This window comes from Prenolepis imparis, unplaced genomic scaffold (genome assembly GCF_030444845.1).
Source record: "Prenolepis imparis isolate NDT839.2.m4 unplaced genomic scaffold, iyPreImpa1.0 SCAF_8, whole genome shotgun sequence".
In the NCBI taxonomy this organism is placed as follows: domain Eukaryota; kingdom Metazoa; phylum Arthropoda; class Insecta; order Hymenoptera; family Formicidae; genus Prenolepis; species Prenolepis imparis.
The window spans coordinates 16,190,118-16,209,593 of NW_028141166.1; the positions used below are offsets into that span (position 1 = coordinate 16,190,118).

At 31.6% G+C, this 19,476-nt stretch overlaps 1 protein-coding gene across 4 annotated transcripts in view; it reads right to left on the reverse strand.

Annotated features, from left to right (window-relative positions):
• Positions 1–19,476, reverse strand: part of LOC145939328 (protein amalgam) — a 296,331-nt gene that overhangs the window by 227,324 nt on the left and 49,531 nt on the right. For all 4 annotated transcript variants that reach the window (XM_083043563.1, XM_083043565.1, XM_083043566.1 and 1 more), the window contains exon 8: positions 6,049–6,091. The gene's annotated coding sequence lies outside the window, so the exon portion shown is untranslated. The remainder of the gene's footprint in view (positions 1–6,048; positions 6,092–19,476) is intronic.

The following is a 19,476-nucleotide window of genomic DNA, read 5'->3' on the forward strand; positions in this document are numbered from 1 at the left end:
GCATTGTGTATAAATAAAATTTTCTTCTTATTTGTTAATAATTGGAAAAATTATTTATTATTTCCACACTAATTGCCGACGGTCAACTTTCTTATGTTACGATCATTTATCTTCTTTTTTTTTTATTTGTTTTCTACTGTTATATATTTATTTCTTTATATACATATATGTATAGTTGTTTTCAGAAGAATTAATTCTAGAGCATAAAATAAATTCTACTCCAGTCTGCTTATAAATCATTCCGTGGCACCATCGCATCGATAAATTTTCCGGTGCAGTCCAAGTTCAACAACATTGTACCAACAACTCGCTCGCTACCTATGGCATTCGAGATCGTAAGTGGTCGCGTTTTATGCCGCTGAGCATATTTGAAGTTTCTAGCAGTCTCCTCCGCTCTTCGTCAAATATTGCTCCGTCGTCTATGGACGCTAGTTCATGAAATGCAGTCAATAAGAATTTCGACGACGGGTCGCATCAACAATACGTTTGTCTGGTATGGCAAATAATCTCTCGTCAAAAGTGGAACGGACTGCTCGTTTCTTTCTCGTTTCCGTTTCCTTGATCTTTTCTTCTTTCACGGCATGATTTATACATGAATCTTCTGTATCTATATCACCCATCGTATGACCGCTTGTCATTCCGATATGTCTGTCCACTCCTTTATCCGCAGCGTTTCATTTACAACTCTACTTTATTCTCAATATATCATATAGGTATATATGCTGCACATACGTATACATTGATATATGTGGTCTTGTGCATACATCTACTCTTTTCGCATGATAGATATATCAAACTCAATATATTTACACATCAATGAAACTGGACATGATGTTACTAGATTAAAGAATTAATGCTGACAATATGATACAGCAAGTAGCACATCAAGAATTTATTTGTTTCAGCGATAATTCATGCGATCACAATCTAAAAATTTTCTTAAATTCTCACCATAAATGATTTTTGTGTATATATATATAATAATATTATAGATATATAAAATCTTATAGATCTTTCTTATTATAAATATAGGTTTTCTAATTAGATGTTTACCGCACAAAATATTTAGATTTCAAAGCGCTATGTTGGTGCATTAGAAATGATAGCGTGATTATCTATTCGCATCCCGCGGGAGGATGAGGGTTCGCAAAGTGACGGTAAGAGGTGGCTTGGTGGTAAATGGTTAGGGTCATCGGGGAATATCGTAGTTACGCATTAGAGGGACACAGGCACAACTGCTCTGTGATAGATTAACAATATTACCGGACTAACGATGAAACTCTATACTATCGAACTATTCCAGACGCCCGCCCTTTCAAAAGATATGAAAATAAATAATTTAGTTAAAGATTAATTTAAAATATATGCGGTATCAAATAATTACAAATAATTATATATATATATATATATATATATATATAAAGTTCACATTTTAATTTTATATATATGTGTATATATGTATAGAAACTTCAATAATTTTTTATATAAAATTTTTATATAAAATTTATTTATACGAGCGATGCTCGTAAATTAAAATTCAGCTCTATATTTGTATAAAAATATTAATAACACCATAGACTATTCGAGAATAATATTTTACTAGCAATTAAAATTTAAGGATGACCATTTGCAAAATTAATTCAGTTGATTATAATAATTATAATTGTCATCTTCGTTACTCTTTCATCCTTCTTGTCATCTTTGCTATGACCGAGAATGGCGAACGTAGCAAGGTTGCTCACGATAGAACGAATTTCCGCAACAATTTCCGAGAAAAACGCTTTGACACCATGGCGGTCGCGCAATCCGTTTACCATCCACTTTGGTATGATGCATCACAGCATCGCTCGCAATGACAAATCCGCTTCCGCCGTCGGCCGCGTTTGTTTCCCGATGCGTCGCGACGCCCGCGACGCAAAAATCTCCGGATAAGCGTCAAAAAAGAGGAAATAAAAGAAAGAAACGATAAGAGAATAGAAAAAAAAACATTGGAAAATAAATCCCGAGCTATTATAATCGCCTTTCTGAGGTTTTAAGTATAATTCCCACATTCTTAACTATGCTCATTATATGCAACAAAAATCTTATTTATAAGAGCAATGTTACAAAATGTTAATTAATAAACAGTTAATCATTAATTGTTAATTATAAATTAATTATTAATTATAAATTAATTGTTAATTATAGTATGCAATAACTTTTAAATTTTTTATTAAACTAATCTTTTGTTTTTTAATATTAATTTTCTGAATAATAATTACTTTTTAATCAATATTCTTTATCATGTGCGTAGTTATTATAAATAATATCGGAAATTTTATTAATGTACATACAAATACATGTACATACAAATAAATATATGTACAACATATATTTGCAACTTTATAATAATTTTATAAAAACTTTTATAAATTGTAAACGTTTAAATTACTCAAATATGCTAATTTCAATTTTCTAACAAAATCCTGCAATCGATTATCATAGAAACGATAATATTAATAATTATCAATATATCTCTATATTGCAGGAGTTAGTAAATAATATAAAGCATAACATATTAATATCTCGTAATAATCGAATTTGTGAACAGCAAATCGAGATAAATCGCTGATTACCTATTGACGTATCTTAATGCTACTACAAATCTATTTGGAATTAACACCACATTATCACGCAAGCATCAGTGAAACATAAAAGTATTTTATGTACATATCGCTATAAAAAATAATAAATTTGAAATTATTAAAAGGTTAAAATTGGAAATATTGTATTTATATTAAAATAATAATTATATATGCAAATCTTAATTATATATTTATGTACGTTTCCACGAATTTATCTAATCTTATATTAAATTAAACGATCAATAAAAAAAGGTTGAATTTTTTTTCATATTTCGTTAAGATTGTACATATAATGTAAAATAATCATTATTTTCTTTCTTCTGTAAAGTTCTTTCTACATTCAAGAAAATCGTAATTAACAATATGTACAATCAGTTAACATATCACTTAACACAGAAAAAAAATTATATATATTTGCTAGATCTTTTATGATACTTAAAAACTTTTCACGTTAAATAAAATAAACGAAAATCAAAAGATTATTTTTTTCTAATATGCACATATAAAGAATAAAACTAAAAAAAAAATATTTTCATAATAAATTCAACTATTTGTTTTAAATTACTTTTCTTTCTAATTAGTGTATTTTTATCTTTGATATCACATTAAAAAACTTTATCAAATAAATTTACTTTCATTTACAAATAAATGAAGCAAATATTAAAAGTAATTGAATGTTATAGGTTGGATTTAATCCTTGAGGTCAGTGTTGAAACTTTCCCAATCCAATCTTGTGATGTCATATCGATACATTATAGAATCAACGCTCTAATCTGCAATTCGATGTAATTAAAGCGCATGAGATGAGCAGATAACCGCTGCATGGTGATGCAGCGTCATATCCACAGTTTCATTGAATTCGTGGCATCGAACCGGAGTAGATCATTAATTACCTATTACTGACACCCTTGCGGTACAGTTAGCACCATTACTACGTTAAATCACCATAACCGCCGAATCCTTTGTTGCAACGTGTAATAAGATTAAATTATCGTCGCTCTCTCTAAAATTCTAGTGGTAATTTAACAACAACGTAATTATATTACATAATTAAAATAAAGATAAATCTCTCTTTCTCTTTCTTATTATTTTTAATTTTATAAAATGTTCTAAATTATATATTCAAATACATTGTGTTATAAAAAAATTATTTTACTCTACACTGAGAGAATTTTCTCTTAGAATTTACCCTGAAAATCATGGTAATCGTGGGACAATATGGTGTGGAAAGAATTTTATGAATTTCTCTGATTAATATTTATCACAATAAAAATAATAATATCTATCACAATAATAAAATATAAAACATGTTTGATTAGTTTTACTAAATTGCGTAGTAAAATTTACTAACTTATAGTAAAATCAATCAAACATATTTTATATTTTATTGTAATAGATATTATTTTTATTGTGATAAATATTAATCAACGAAATTCTCATAAAATTCTTTCCATACCATATTGTTTCACGATTACCATGATTTTCAGGGTAAATTCTAAGAGAAAATTCTCTCTGTGTAGTTATTCGTATTTTAATTAAGCATAAATTTTTTTTAGATAATATTGTCGAAGTGTAATCTATCATTACACAAATTAAGGCACAGAGAGAAAAAGAACGAAAATTATTTAAATTCTAATCGTGTTATTATGTATACTTTCTTGTTATCTCTCACAAACTCTTCGCCGCACACTACTTCAACGATCGTTAAACTTAACTAAGCACACGTCATCGGACGTCTTTCGGATGATTTCCGGCGGTAGTTTCCAACACCCGGCTAACACTAGATAAACCGACGACAGAATCCGGAAAGAGACGGGTCGATCAACCGAGAGGGATGGAAAATAGTGGATAGGCGAACGGGTGGACGGGCATCTAGTATGGTGAGCCTAGGTTCCGCCTTTAACGTGTTGTCGCGTCAGCGTTACACCCCTGCCAACCCCCGTTGCGATTTACTGCTAAATAATATCTAAACAGCCGCATTCATCCCCATCCTCACCCTACGCTTCCGCGTTATTCCCGTATATCCCAGTGCTGTCAGTCCGGACCGACGCGGGCACATAGCCTTTTCTACGCCAGCAGCCGCCCCAACCAGCCTTCCCTCTGCTTCCCTTCCTCTTTCCCGATGTAGATCGGTGCCGAACCAGTGACGAAATCATCCCCCTCTCTCATCACGCTCGCTCAACGTGCTACGTTTAGTCGCACGCTAAATATTTGCGTTGATTAACAATCTACTCCCCCTCTCACCCACCCATTCCTCCCGAAGGGTGCGGGCGAGCACGCGGCGCGAGCGCACTGGCTTTCTGGTAAACGACCTGGTTGTTGAGCTTGCAACTGCGACCCGGCGCTAACGGTTAATCAACGATCCACCTCGGCGGCTCGCGCCGCCACGGATTCACCCGTCCCGAATCGCCACCGTATGACGAGTTGTCGCCGCGTTGCGGTTTGTCCACCGATCGCCCGGCGCACTTTAATTATACCGGCTGCGCCCAGATTATGTTAATGCGGCCGTGTGATTGCGGTTTTTGAATTACATCGCATTATGTACTATCGCGAGAAGAAGAGAGGGAAGGTGAAATCGCGTTTTACCAAATGCGGTTGTCGATCAACCGTTAAAAATTCGATCGGCGCCTACCATCGCGCTTTCAATTCATAAGTGTACATAATTCGAATCAACAGATAATTATACACGCCAATGTTTATTAATTTGATAACTAGTAATAGCTCTGTCCCCATGTGCCAGCAACTTATTGATATACTTTATAATTCTGTGATGCGAGAATTCCGTCATTAATGACATATAATCTCATTTGCCACGTCAAATATTGCTAATACATATATAAATTTTGCCTATCATCTTATTTTTCTTATAAAAATGTAATTTTAATATCTTCTATAATTTTATCTCTTCTATCATTAATCTCAGTAATTGTCGAGTTATTTTTTAAGATTTATTTATTATTTTATATTTCTAAGATTATTGTGTGAGTGTGTGTATGTCTAGCTTATCGAATCTAAAACAACAAAAATTATGTTGTTGAGATTTTGTTGCTATCGAAAATTAATCTCTCTAATCAGAAAAGCTTGGGTTATATCTCCTGAATGTCCGGTTAAATTATGAAAAAGTTCAATTATAAAAAAGTTAAATTATAAAATATAACTATAAAATTATAGAAGTTTAAAAAATGAGCGAATTTTACTAGCACGAAAATTCGTATTTATTTATTCATAATAATCCATAAAACCTATATTTTGTTGCCAGTAGTCGTATATATTATGCATATAAACTCACTTAAAAAATGTATCGCCAAGTGTAAACTCATTCATTTTAAGACAACAAACTCATCTAAAGTCTATAATCTACAATTTACATCTACAATATCTACGAATCCATTATCTCAAAATAAAATAAAAAATCATCACTTACTGATCGTTGCGCAACAGCAGAGTTGATGATATTGATGTTTGATCTGTAACATATAAATAAAGGATCCAAATTATAATAGTGCCCAGAATAATTAATATTCAAAATATTATTTTATATACATTGAATTTTATATTTAATGCGTATAATAATATAAGCAGATATTTATGGATTAATTTTATAAATTCTTTTTTCAGAATTCTGAAAAAAGACTACTTTTTAAATAAAAACTTTTAGAGAATTTATATAAAATTCTTTCTGTGATTCTCGCTCATTCAAATTGTTCAAATTAATAAAATTATTACACGTACACAATTTATATAATAACTAATACACAAATAATAAATACACACCAGGATTGCTCCATCAGTGCCCGATGTCTTATTTTCTAAACCTTCTTTTCTCCTTTTCTCCCTTCAGAGTTAACACGCACGATTATATTATAATATATAATTTGAAATTTATAATTGAGAGATTATCTATATTGCATCCCTCTTTTCTCTCAATTAAAAGAGACGCGATGCGAATTATATTCAAATTTTAGAAATGTATATATAAGAGGAGATGAGACATATGTTTTACAACAATCATCAAGCACCGACTAATTCGTTTTTTTTATTATAAAATAAATTGCAAAATATGCATTGTATAAAATTATGTAATATAAATACTGATTGCTTGAAATTTTCAATGCATCAGAAATTAAAATTAATAATCATTCGATGCAAGATATATTCGAATATACGAAAAATGTGTGTAAAAACGTGGAAGTAATTATTGCTTGTAAATATGCAACGAAACGGTAATTAATAATTTTCAACTTCTATCGCTTTGATTTCTACTTCGAATAAATAAATTGCCGGATATATTTGATTCGGTAAATAATCGCCTTGATATGTTTACAAATAACGTTTATGATTCTTTAATCGTGAAATTAATAGTATGGGCTGCTTGCTATATCAATAAATGTTCGTAGAGAATGATCGTATTTCCTTTTGCTACTTATCGCTATCATGTCTCGAAGAATAATAACACGACAACACACGAAACAGTTCACTGCACCGACCTCCTCGCTCGAGTCGCACCGCGCAAATAACAAGGCTACAACGCGTTACGTATATATTATATATGTATACATATACATACATACGTCATAAAACGCAAAGGCCAAACATCGTGTAGCATTAAATTTGTTTCTGTCTCAAAATATCCAAAATATTTTATAATATACATATATTTAGATTAACTATATTGTAAACGTTACTTTTCACAAGTTAATTTCGATAAATTGCATATAAAATCTAACTTTTATTTAAAAAATATGATTTATCTCAGAATCATTTAAAACAAATGTGTATTGCAATCTTTTTCATACTTTAAAGATAAGATTAATATAAAATTAAAACATTCGAACATAAAATATGTAATTTCTGCAATGATGATTGTTCAATATATTGTTCACCATAAACCGTCATAAACTCTTTGTCTCTCTCTCTTTCTCTCTCTCTCTCTCTCTCTCTCTCTATGAAAAGAAGTATATTACAATTTTTATGTTTTTCAAAAGCACTACATTAAATTTGCATTAAATAAGTTAAAATGTTACCAAGTCTCTTCGAATTATAAAACGCGAAAAAATAATTCATGACATCGTGGAAAAAATAACATTCGATACAATCGAATATTGACTTAACATGCTTTTTTTAAGGGTGATACGAAGCTTCTATATGTAGCGACATACGACTTGTTATCCCTTGTGTACTACCATTATAAATCGTGTTTCATCGAAATCCAGATTCACTGCTTTGTATTGTCCTCATATTTACATGTAGCCTTCACTTAGGCAAGAGAATTAGGAGCGTTTTGGAGCGCCAGCGTGTGTATATGTACGTTTCGTACACTATTCATGGAGATGCAGCTTCTAATTACAATCCGGAGCTAGTCTATTGAATAGTTCATTGAAAACGGATTCAATCGCTCGTATTTCGATGCTATAATCAACATTATAATTATCACAAAGAGCGATTGTATGTTTAATCAAAAATAGATCTCTATATTACACACAAAGTAATAATAATATTTTACATCAAATATTTTTATTATTATGTAATAGAAAATAATATATAACGTAAAAATGTATACCTATAATTGTAAAATATAATTGTTAAATATAATTTTCTTAACTAATGATAACATATAACATTTATGACAAAAGATCGAAAAAGCAAAGAAATTAATATTATCTCTTTATGTAATTACAAGTTTTTGTATTTAAAAAAAAAGAACTTGATATGACTTGATATGATAAAGAATGCTTGATAGACGTATGCAAATTATTTAACTTTAGCCTAGCTGCCATTTAAAAAATTTCAACGAATATGCAAATGGGAGCGCCATTGATTCGGCTTTAAAGCAAATTGACGGACGTTGACAAATCCATCAAGAGAGCTCCACTTGTAGTATACAAGGCAAAGCAGGAAAGCACCAAATGGGTAACCGTTGCAGGTGCATCTATGTATTCAGCAAACTAACAGGAAGACCCCAGCTGCAGCCAAGCTTCTATCTTCACTAATTAGGATAACGACAACGTCCAATGAGAATCCTTTCAAATACCAGATTGATAATAAAAAATTTATCATTTTATAGAATACACTATTTTCAATAATATTTTATTTTATATATATAACGAATATGCAAAGTTTTTTCCGCGTGATTATGTTTTTATTTTATATTAAGTTTAATGATATTATTGTACGACATATTAAATATCTTATAACTTTTATTTTTATTATATATGTATATCACTAAATTTAAAAGTAATTAATTTGTCTTTAAAAAATAATAGCTCGCACAGCTTATATTATCTCGCACACATATTACTGAATAAAAAAAATTGTATACAAATCCAATGATAAATATTATTTACTCATTTAAATATAATGATAATATAACATGCTGATTAAAATCTATACAAGTATTAAAATGTAGTTAACTCAAAAATTTGAAAGTAAATAAAATATTTGTGAGATCTAAACACAACATATATACCTTTTATATCCTTTTCGTCTACAGCAATTAAAATTCAGATTATTGTGATCATCAAACAACAATTTAAAATGATGAGATTACATTACATAAGCCATTCTCGATTTTTAAAAATAAAGATAAATATTGTTGTTTATAACTCATATAATTATCATTGTTTAATTCTTTACTATCCTCAACATTTAATTCGAATTGAACAAAAGTTTGAAATATTTTTATTTTTCCATTAAAACAGAAAAAGAGAGAGAGAGAGAGAGAGAGATTCAAAATATATATTAAATAAATATTTCATGTAATATTTTTCATGATGACAATTGATCTATTATTTTCTGCACAACATTTATTAAGTGCCATTTTAAAACGGAAACTTGGAAGAACGCATCATTCTCGCTTCATATTTCAAGAGGAAAACAAGACGTCATGCTTTGCTTTGTTCCGACAATATTCTACTTCCGTTCAATATTTCCGTTCTATATTTCTACTTTTTTCTATTTATTACGTTACATTTGCTTCTCTTTTTATTTTCATCACGCTGCATTCCCTTCATCGCGCTCTTTATATATTTTATCAAAATACTTTCCTTCGTTAACATTATTGCTCTCGTTCGGAAATTGTCGGATCAATTTCAAGCAGTCTAGCAGCCTGATTAATTATGTGACGCGAGAATTTCGTATAATTCACATATACCGCTCTGCGCGATGACAATTTCCGCTTGTGAATGAAGCTGCTAATTAAGATAACTAGAATACCAAGAATCTACGAAGAACAAGTAAGATACAAAATAATGCGATTATTCTTATCTGAGCAAAAATTTTTCAAGATTGTTTTCATCATATCCAAAAAAAGTTTTTGTAATGATGTAACAATTCTTGCAGCATATATACTTATATGTAATATATACTTATATTATAAAATTTAATTATTTCAATTTCTGAAAAAGCATATTGTTTAATTTTCAAATTATCTGCTATTTTAATGCATATTACAGTTGTAAAACTAATTATTCTGCCTTAAAATTTACATACACGTGTAATTATGTTCCATAATAGTACATAATTCTGCTTTTATATTATAAAGTAATAGTTGTTATTTGTGTTTAAAATAAAATAATTTTTTTCTTTTTTAATTAATGTCACCCACAATAAAAGTCAGTAAATGCTTCAAAATATGCACGATATTTAAAATATATAGCTTTTTTCGCTCTGTAATTAGTAGATAGATATTAAACTCGATTGTCTCTAACTATCTGAATAATCCATCGCGTAATCACTGTTATCTTCCAATGTATTCCTGCAGAGCATACTATCGTGTTTGCTTATTAGCTAATTCACTCAATCTTTCACGCTATATCTAATACCGGCTATTTATGCTTGCACCAAAATGTAAATCACGGTCCAACTGCCCGATCAAAGCTTCTATTTCTAACTGGATTTTGCCAGCGGATTCATCGGTCGTATAACGGAGAAATTTCATCGAGTTAGTAGCACCGAGATGCACTCAACGCGGCAACAATTCCCGCGGGCGTAACTGCCAACTCGCCCTTGCCTCTATCGCCCTCTGCCATCCCTTCCCCCTTCCGACTGTATAGACGCTAATTAGAATGGCATGAACGTTTGACCAGAGCCCGGAGCGGAACGGCAATCAGGATCAAGATGATGACACAGCTACCTGTTCCTTTTACGATGAGCATTCGAATTACCACTTTCAGACTATGGCGCAACTCGCTTTTACGAGAAGCTGTGAGTTTTTTTATAAAGTGTCTTTCTCTTTTTCCTAAAGACGCCTTGTTGAGCCTTCATTGAACTGTTTTGCTTTCACGCAAAAAAACAGATATAAATAAAATTTATTTCATTATCAAAAATTGAACTAATTCTTATTTTATATTTTTTAAATTAAAAATCAACACTAAGAAAAAATGTTAATGTTAATATTAATTATCAAATCTATAAAATATACTATAATGCGATTTCAAGTATTATAAGTCGTAATTCGTATTTTACTTAATAATTCGTATTTTACTTAATTCTTACAAACTTTTCGTTTTAGCGTTTTTCTAGTTTTATTCGGTTTTATTATATATATTTTTGTAAAAGACTATTTTTATTTTAACTTTTTTAATTTTAAAAATTTATATCTTATTAAATTAAATAACATTTTGTAAAATCTAATCGTAATCCCTGAGAGTTTTAGATGACGCAAATACGCATCCAAAAAAAAATATCATTGAATATGAGAGGAGGATACTGTTTTAATCTTTTTAAATATAATACTATAAATTTGATTGATATTCATGGCAATTAACATTTACGATAATTTATTCGCAGTAGTCCATATTTGATAAAGATTTATAAAAGTTTTCTCATTATTTTATTTTGAAAATTATGATAATTTTTATTTATAATAAATATTCAAGCAATAAAAACTATATCAGTTATATAATCAAATTTAAAAATAAAATATGTTGAAGTTATGCTGGCCAAATCTCTATAAATACATATAAAACTGCATAAATAAATTTCGCATTACGCATAAATTAGTATCCGATATTCTCATTATTATTTTAAGCTTCTCATTATTTACTCCCTACGCTGCGGAATAACAACCGTATTTAACGCCCATTGAATCCGAATTTCTCAAGTCATCCATTAAACGAAGTTTTTATACGAGCACATTTAACTTTTTCACGTAATTCTGAACGACTATCCATTTCCCATGAAAAAGATTCGCGTTATTATGCTACCGTGTCTCGGTGCTGCGTTCAAATTATCTGTCAGAATGTACAAAGGCTCCAACACCTGTTACTATCGCCGGCACCCGCGCTCGTTTTATTGCAAAAATTCCATGCAGCGCAAAATCGCTCTTCATACCCCTAGCACGCCTTTAGCCGAGGATATCCTGCGGAATCTCATAAATCGTAGACATTCTTCGCGTGCGTCCGGCCAGCAGCCACGCGGCAATTCAATTACAATACCAATCTTTCATAAGAACCTACGGCCCTTCTAACGCAATTGTGTCTGTCAGGTTTTGACGCCCCGTCAGATAACCAAGCATATCGGGAACGCGTACGCACCCAACGGCATCGTAAAATTTCAGCGCCACCGGCGCGGCGGGATGTACACACCGCCAACCCTCCTAAGCTAAGAAATATTACCGCTTTCATCGCGTTTTCAGATCTCTCGAATTATCGAGTAACGCGAGTAACTGTGAGATGCGCAGAGGCGCCTATGCGGAATTGCTTTTCAGGTCGATGCTTTCCCTCGTAAAGCTTTTACGATTAACCCTCCAAATACCACGCAATCCGTTTGTATCTAAAAGAAGCTCGAGTGTGGTTTTTTTGATCATCGAGATAGCAGTTATATATTTCATATTTTATATTTGTGAGCAATGTTATTAGCTACAATGCTTACTCGCACGAATTGTACTAAAATTTATAGATCCATCTATCCAATAGCTATTATATTCAAAAAATTGACCTAAAAATATCTTGAAGTATATTTTTAAAAAAGTGAGAAAGTAAAACTCACAAATCACGCTTAGTTGTCGCACTAACTGGCTAACTTGATGCTAAAATAATGCAATGAAAAAGTAAAACAGTAAAAACAAAAACGAAATGTATCTGGATAGAAACGAATTTATGAGGCCGTTGCGCCAGTATATTCCGCATTTATTTAGAAATGACGAATGCAAAACTTGCTTTCCAGATCACGTCTTGAAATGCTTATAAACACTAGTCGACGATGTACGGTTTCCACGCCTCTCTTCCAACGTACTTTATGTAATACAAATTCTTTAAGACGGTCGCGTGACACACGTAATAATTCCGCAAACGTAAAAGGCTCGAGAAAGACGACGCTCATAAAAGGAACTTAAGGGAGAAAACCGTAGATAACGCTTTCACGGTAATAATTGTGTCGCGTCCAGAAATTATAGAAATTCATGCACGTCTCGACATTATGTTAACTAGACATTTCTAAAGCGAAAAAAATGCATATTTAATCCATTAATGTTTAATCGAGGTCGGAATGTCTTTTATATATTCACGGTCTGTCATCCGTCGTATTAAATATCGTTAGATATGTTTCACATCCTTCGTTCATCTGTCTGATAGGTAAATCGTTTTATAATTTTCTGAATTTTTACTCAGAATAACTATTTGAAATCCTTGTATTTAATAATTTTTTTTTAAATTATAGAGTATTATATGAATCTTCTTATACATATAATATATTAAAAAATCCAAAATTATTGTTATTATATTATAATTAAAATTGTTGTGTATGTCTTGAAAAGCACTCAAACAAAATAATCTTATAAATTATCTCTATAACTTTATCAATATATGACGTTAAAATAAAATTAAAGCTGACAATATTAGTCAATTTAATAATATATCGATAGATGTTATTTTAACAAGAATTTAACGTGTGTGAGCAGCACTTCTCGGAGCAACTTAAACTCGACTAAAAGTTTCGTAAAGTATTTGGAATGAAGAAAGGTGGCTATAGCGATTTTGTAGCGGATATCGTTGCTATCCTAGTTGTCCTTCTATTTTCTGAGACATCCCCTTTTCGGTTTCTCCCTAGAAACTCGCTGTCTAAGAACTCGCGTTAGTCCATTCTTCCTAGTTGCCTTCAACCCTTCTCTGACGTTCCGCCCTTATTCCTCTCGCTCCTGAGGACGACGAAAGCGTGAAACTTGAGCTTCGACTTTGTGGGATCAGAGACGAGTGTTTCGAACTTTGGAAACATCAGACTCTAGCTTGCGCAAGCATTGCTGACCGGACGCGGTTCTCACCGCTCCGGAAGTGTATTTGAAGAGAGTTGTGATACAATGGTAAATATTCCCAAAACAAAAGAATTTTAATATTTAGAACTTTTTGTAAAGAAAGCCGCAATCTCCAAAGTTTCGATCTTCTTCCACTCTTATTTTCTTCTAATGACTCTAAAACATTTCTCGATTGCGAAAACCGTCTCAAAACTTGGCGATTTGCTTTCCGGAAGCGATATTTATCCTGTCGCAAATTTACTTCGCGATTGCTCGGTATTGTTCTTTCTGGCTGTTAAACTCCGGCAACGTCCACGGGAACAGTGAACGAGGAAAGTTAGGTACGCGGACGTCGGCTAAGTTTGCACGTCAGTTTGTCCAGTTATGCCGGTTTTAAAGTTTGCGAAAGATAAAGGAGAAGTGTCTATTAAGCCTCATATACATGAAATATATGAAAGTATATGAAAAGATAGCCGGCGAAGAAACTAATCCCTCTCCTTTATCTGTCTCCACAGCGTATTATTAAGCTCTGTTAAGTTTCCCAGTTATAATCGCAGCGTTTTCCGCTTCGCTTCTTAAACGGCGCGAATATTTGTATAAATTTTCACGAGGAAGATTTAACTGAGAAGCTAATTTTCAACGAGAAAAATGGCATGCCATACATACCGATGCATATAAGGTGATTCAAAATTACAGTTTGCTTCTTCTAAATATATTGCATAAATAAGCCCTCATCTGTCTCATAAAAGCATCTGTTCATAAAATTTTTATAAAAGTAAAAAAAGTATTAATTATATCTTATATGTATAATTTCAAAATTTAATCGCAATTTTTTAAGAATTCTGCTGAAAATAGCAGCTAAGAAAAAAATGTAACGCTTTTAAAATTTGTCGCACTTATTTCCTTAAACAAATTAAAAAATAGCGATTTTATTATATTATTTTATTTATTTCTTTATGCAGAATTTTCTCATTGTTTTTAATAACTTATAGAATCATTAATTTATGTCATTATCAGAAATCTCCGGATCGTAAAATATTTACGCACTTTACTAGATTTAACGTCGTACAATGCGAAAAGAAAAGTAATCCAATTATCAATGAAATTTATCTTAATTACTACCTAAAAAACTTAATTAAAAAACTTAATTAAACGATAACTGTCAAGTGAAACGTTACAAAGATACAAAAGACTTTCCACATGCGTTCTTCAACAGAAAATCCTAGTAGCCAAACCATTTTGAGATGTCGCACGTACATTAACATCTATAAAATTTATCCTTCCCGTCATGTAGCTAATTCTTTTTCCCAGACTTAGAGCGTAAGCAATTATGCATCAGCAATATTTTTGTAAGCTCTGCGTTTGTAGAGCGTATACTTGCCCCAGAACAAGAATGCGATCAGCAGACAACGTCGAAACAAAAGCACTGGAATTTCAATATGAACGTAATAAATCGAAGGACTTGGCTGCTTATTTAAATACTTTAACTCTGTATCCTCACAGGTGCATTTAGGTATTCCTAGGTAATGGAAATTCCAATTGAAATTCCGTGTGCCGTTTTTTAATTCGTAGCCCGTCGAGGCCGCTCACCCTGTAAAAACTCGTTCTCGTCGCGCGACGATGCCTTTGAGAGACGTTAAAATGGATATCGCGACGCCCGACGTCGCATGGACATTTACAGCGAGTAACTTTTAGTTATGAGTTCGAAACGCTAATAAGAAGTTATATATTCCGTCACCTAAAGAAGTTGGACACTTAGCACTTTGCACGTTTCCCTTAAGTGCCGGTAACTGGGCATGTCGAGCTATAAAATAATTGAATTTCGAGTTCAAAGGGGTGTGCGGCAATGTCATTATCTTATATACCGGGTAACGCAATTAAGATGTGTAAGGCGTTTCGACGGTACACGCCATCGGCTTTGGACCTCGTCGACAAAGTTTTCTGGGCACGTAGATATTTTTATCATTCTCCTTCTTACTCGAAACGTGGGGACCCGATAAAGGGGTCCGCGCTCGACCAGCAGTTGCACGTAGATCAGATACGCCAAGATCGCCTTCGAAAATTCATTCGCCACGTCGAGGAGGTGCTCGCACTTCCAACGAGAATTTCCTTAATTCCCCGAAGGTAATGCGGCGCGTTCTTCGATGAATCGGCGCATTTCGTGCACTTTTAACTGTGCAGTCGCGTATTGCATTTGTTATGTGAAAAAAACTGCCAGAAGAGATTGCTCCGATTGAAATTCGGAGACGGTTTTTCGATATGCGCGAGCATGATTCTATTAAAATGCATCCTTGCACAACAAATTTTGTCGTTTCATAATTTACATTAATACTTTCGATAGAAATTTCTCATAGATAAATTGCTTCAATCTCAGCAAATGAATAAATTTTTTCACGACACGAAACAACTTCTGACAGCTCGTAATTTTCCCTGTAATTTAAACTTTGTTTTCTACAAACTTTTGACTCAAATTTTACTGTGTCATCGTGAGCTTTAGCCGAGAGTTATGTCAGAGAAAGAGGTAAACGAAATATTTGTATTAAGCCTGTTCTGCAAAATGCTTTCATCTTTTCAACTGTTATAGAATAAAAAAACAAAACTTCCTCTATAGGGAAGCAAAAATAATTACGTAAAATAAATTTTGAACAAGATTTTATGCATTTATTTCCTAAATTAAAATAAATAATTTAAAATAAGACGTATAAAATTTTAACAGTTCTTACAAAAATAAGTTCTCGATCTGGTTAAATTTAATATCTAATAATTTATAGAATATATAAGATAAAAATATAATTAGTAAAAGATTATATAAAAGGACAAGAGTGTGTCTTTATTATCTCGTGTTTTACTTTTTTTTATATAAATTAACCTCGACAATCAAGGCACCAATAGTGGCATGAAGTAACTCAAGCGTATCCAATTAGTGCTCGTGCAGTTTCGTCATTAGCGAAGTACACGCAAGCGTGATGGTTAACGCGAAGATCGGTCCAGTTTAACGAGGACATAGGTAGCGACCTGTTGGTCAAGAGAACCAATCAATGCCTGACCAAACGAACGAAAGAATGAAACACGACTAGCGAATTTTTGAATGTAGAAAGAGATAAAGAAATCGTTCCTTGTTTTTTTTTCTTTTACTATATACATATACATACAAAAACCAGACACTATACTTTCTCTGATATATTCCTTTTTGCCTCGCTTATGCGAGAAAGAATAGCAGATAAAAGAATACAGAATTTATACAAAACGAAGAAGAAATCGTTAAAATAAAAGCATGTCAATTTTATTATATAATTTGATATTAATTATATATTGTATATAAGTCTAATCTGTTGTTATATAATAATTAATTTAAGACATTGACAGAGCCGTATTGCGACTAGAGAAGCTAGTATTCAGAAAGCAGCTTCAAAAAAAATTACGTAATTTTTTAATTTAAATAATCATATAATATACTGACGTATAATTAAACTGAAAATGATAAAGTTACATAGTAATAAACTTTCCTGTCATCTCGAGATAATAATACTCACGTCTACAGTTTCTCTTGAGCATACAAGTCCGGACTTTTGTTTAATTTATCTACGCGCCACAATGCGGAGAATCACAAAATGCCGTAAAAAAAAAAAAAACATAGTAGATAAAATATCGCGGAGAAAAAAATTTTATAATAAAATGAGAGAGCACAAAAAAAGACTTGTAAGCTAATTAATCCGTAAAATGTGTTGGAGTACAACCGCAAAAGAATATATACTTTAGACAATTCTCGAACTAATTTACATAGCTAGACGTAAGTACAAATAAAATCGACTGCGTTTTTCAATATTGATCTTTCGACGACTCAAAATGCAAATAATCAACCAAAAGTAAGCAAATGAAGTCGAGACATCGAAGGAACAAAGTCGCGCATAAGGCAAATATAATCGATATTCATTTTCCTTTAATTCTTTCTTCTATTTGCATTTTTTTCTTTGCCTTTATAAAAAGACGATTATATCAATTATATCATAGGAAGAAGAAAGTTATGTCAAAGGAGAAAGAAAATTTTTATATCTATTTTATCTATGCTTTTGCGCCCCAAAAAAATACAAATATACGCTTATTTCAAGGAGAGAAGGAAGAAAAGAAATTGGTGGAAATTGTAGACTAAAAAGGCAACCTACTAACGTTTGCGCATTTAAAGTCACGTTCTGCTTTCGAGGAACTTTAAACAACTGCCATTCTTTCTCATATTTGAAACTTTTTATATTCTTCTCTTTACAAATATTTTATAATTTATTTATTTTTGACGAAACTTGAATATATTCTATTTATAATAATCTCAATGTAAATAATTTAAAAAAAAAGAATTTAAAATGAGGCAAATCATATATAAGCTGCATTATCGATTCTCGACAAACTAACGAATGCAAAGCACATCTCTCTATCTAGAGCTGAGCTCCTAAATCGATTCTTATTCAGCTCTTTAAACGAGAAGATTTGACTTTTCCGTTTCGACTAACAGTTTGTCATTTGCGTTACTCATTACGATTGATTTATTCCAATTTTGACAGAATGCATCAAGAATCAGTAACAAAACGAGAAAATAGAGTACTTATAGATGGAACAGACGGAAGTGGAAATTACGAAGAAACTTAAAGAAGTTTAATCAGTCCGAAGAATGATGCGAACGCTGCATCGGTATCTGTGCTCACATACATGCAAGAAAGTAGACTTCTCTGAGAAAAAGCATACTTCACTTGGAAGTAGCAAAGTTCGTTGAATCTGTATGAATCGAAAGGTACATTTCATCGAGATAGGTAGGTAGACCCAGCAATAATCACAAATATCGACTTGGAGCGTATCGCGAAAATAGAGGAGAGAGAAATAGCGCATCTTTAACTTTATTATTCTTCTTAATCCCCTGACTTTTTTCAGAAAATGTGATGTTTACATTCGCTAGAAAATATTATCTTAAATTAAGATTATTTCTCCTCTCTCAAATAAAATTTGTTAAATAGTACTTATACACTGAGAGAATTTTCTCTTAGAATTTACCTTGAAAATCATGGTAATCGTGGAACAATATGGTATGGAAAGAATTTTATGAGAATTTCTCTGATTAATATTTATCACAATAAAAATAATAATATCTATCACAATAAAATATAAAATGTGTTTGATTAATTTTACTAGTATGCATAGTATAATACTAGTAACTGCATAGTAAAATTAATCAAACATATTTTATATTTTATTATGATAGATATTATTATTTTTATTGTGATAAATATTAATCAGAGAAATTCTCATAAAATTCTTTCCATACCATATTATCCTATGATTACCATGATTTTCAGGGTAAATTCTAAGAGAAAATTCTCTCTGTGTATAGAGTCTATAAATTTTGCAAAAAATAATACTTTTTCTCAGCTACTATTCTAAATATATTTGCGTACAAATAAATGCGTATTTAATAATATTATACTATATAGATATGCAGTATCATAAATTGGAAGATAATTGGCGATTATATCTTTAAAAGATTTTCAAAAGAATTTTTGCTGCACAATAGTAAAAATCACAATAGAGAAGCCTTAATCGATCCATGATGTAACTAGTCCCCTTCACAGCTTCGCTTATTGT